This window comes from Aplysia californica, unplaced genomic scaffold (genome assembly GCF_000002075.1).
Source record: "Aplysia californica isolate F4 #8 unplaced genomic scaffold, AplCal3.0 scaffold01505, whole genome shotgun sequence".
NCBI classification, from domain to species: domain Eukaryota; kingdom Metazoa; phylum Mollusca; class Gastropoda; order Aplysiida; family Aplysiidae; genus Aplysia; species Aplysia californica.
This window is the reverse complement of record NW_004798775.1, coordinates 79318-81624: the sequence shown is the minus strand read 5'-3', so window position 1 is coordinate 81624 and position 2307 is coordinate 79318.

Genomic DNA, 2307 nt, shown 5'->3' with positions numbered 1-2307 from the left:
CAAAACAGCGTATTGAATAACATATCCAGTAACTTTGACAAATTGGGTAATTTATTATTAAGAATGTAAACAGCATACAAAGCATTTGAATATAATACGCTCTGAACGTAGGTGGAAATGGTCCGTGAAATTGAAAAAAAACAAACAACAACAACAACAGACGCAACTAGTGAGTAAGTGATAATATGAATAGAGAACTTGTTTGAGCAAGACAATATGATCAGTCCGAGCGGTCAAAAAGTAGAAAAAGTATCCAAATTGGAAAATGTAGAGACAAAGTTGCTCTTAAGAAAATTATATAATATAATACAAAATTGATGAAAATGGCCAGCAAAAGAAATGGAAAAGTGCTTTGAATTCTTTATTAATCTTTTTATAATGTGAGGCCATATATATTAATATACTGATATATGTAGCCTATAATATATCGGATACTTCTGATAGGAGACAGCATCCAAATGATGTAGGCCTACGTGATAGGTTTAAGTTCCAGCAAGACGTTTTGAAGGCAGTAGGTGAGATTACTGTGGTAACATAGCTTAGACATTTAAATTAGCCCTGGCCTATGCGATAATTTTATTTATGCAACCTGGATACGATAATCTTCGGACTTATTTTCAGGTGACTTTTCAAAACGAGACCACTGTAGGTAGGTCTTTACTCGCCGGAGTTTTCTACTCGACTGGCCGTGTAGGACAGTCGGGTCAGGTGGTGTTTTTCGTGTGAACACTTCGCAGGTCTGTGCGAAGTCATGGTCATGCTCAGCTGCTGTGTAGTGAGTAATTGATCGACAAGAAAGGTTGTGTCATGCCTATCTGAAACCTTGTACGGACCAGTATAGGGCGCTGTAAGGGTTTTTAGTGAGCGTCGCAGCGGATGAACACGAACTTGGCTGTGTCTGGGGACGAGTGAATGTTGGAGGTAGGTGCTCAGTACAGTGATGTCGCCTTGGCTAGTTGTGATTGCATTTGGGATCGTAAGTTGTCGAGGCTGCGTGACTGGTCGAATGGTGAAGTGTCACTGGTAGAAAATTCGCTCGGTACTCTGAGTGGTTCTCCATACACTAGCTCGGTGACAGAAGTTCTATGGTCCTCTTTTGGGGCAGTCCTCAAACTGAGCAGAACCTGCCCCAGTTCGTCAGCCAGTTCGGGCTTTGGAGTCTTGCTTTGAGAGCACTCTTAAGGGACCGGTGGAATCGCTCAATCAGTCCATTGCATTGAGGGTGATAGGCTGTTGTATGATGAAGATTGGTACCAAGGCGCTCGGCCATCTCTCTCCACAAGGCAGGAGTAAACAGAGGGCCTCTGTCGGATGTGATGTTGATGGGGATGCCAAAACGGGCGATCCAGTGGTTGATTAGCACACAGTTACATTCTATTTTTGAGGTGTCCTTGAGTGGGATAGCTTCTGGCCATCGTGTCGTTCTGTCGATGATTGTGAAGAGGTGAGTGAAGCCCTGCGATGAGGGTAAAGGACCTACAAGATCGACATGAACGTGATTGAACCTCTTTTCAGGCACTGAAATCTTCTCGATGGGTGCCTTGGAATGCTTTTGCACTTTGGAAGCTTGGAAGTCCGTACATTCCTTGGCCCACTTGTTGACTTCCTTCCTTAGCCCATGCCAAACAAATCTCTGCGCTATCAGGCGGACTGTAGCCTCCCTACCTGAGCAGTGGAAAGTTGAAAGACTGGCCAATGCAAATATGCAAATCTTATATATTGGAATAGTGCAAGTATTGAGCAACGCGGTGTGGTGGCAGAGCGGCTGACATATACAGCATAATAATATGTGGTGTGCCTACAAGAAACAGCTTCTCCTATTCTCAGAAATAAATAACTCTGGAGGTCACAGGTCACACAGAATACCCCTCTGCCCCTCCTCCCTCCCTGTGTTTCTTTTCCTAAAGTATTTTCTTGTATAGCATAGACCAAATGACAGTCCATCCTTTAGAATTCCAGTTACTGATTTTCCAAACTGTATGATGTGATTTGAGAATAAAACTGGTAGCTTTTGAAGAGGAAAACATTAAAAACCCATATGTTCAGGAGGGAGGGGTGGTGGGGGAAATGGGGGGGGGGATGAGGTTGTGGTAAGGAAGGGGAAAAGGAGAGCGTTTTGGAGAGGGGAGTCAGTCATCTTTTTAGTTGTATGCCCATCCAGACCTCTAAAGTTATTCCATAAACACTAAAAATCATGGAAATCATTCTATCACAATCAAATATGAAAACATGACTAGTCACACAGAATCAAACTGCATCAACGTCACCACTGTCTGGTAGCGGATACGTCAGCCATGTGTGTGTGTG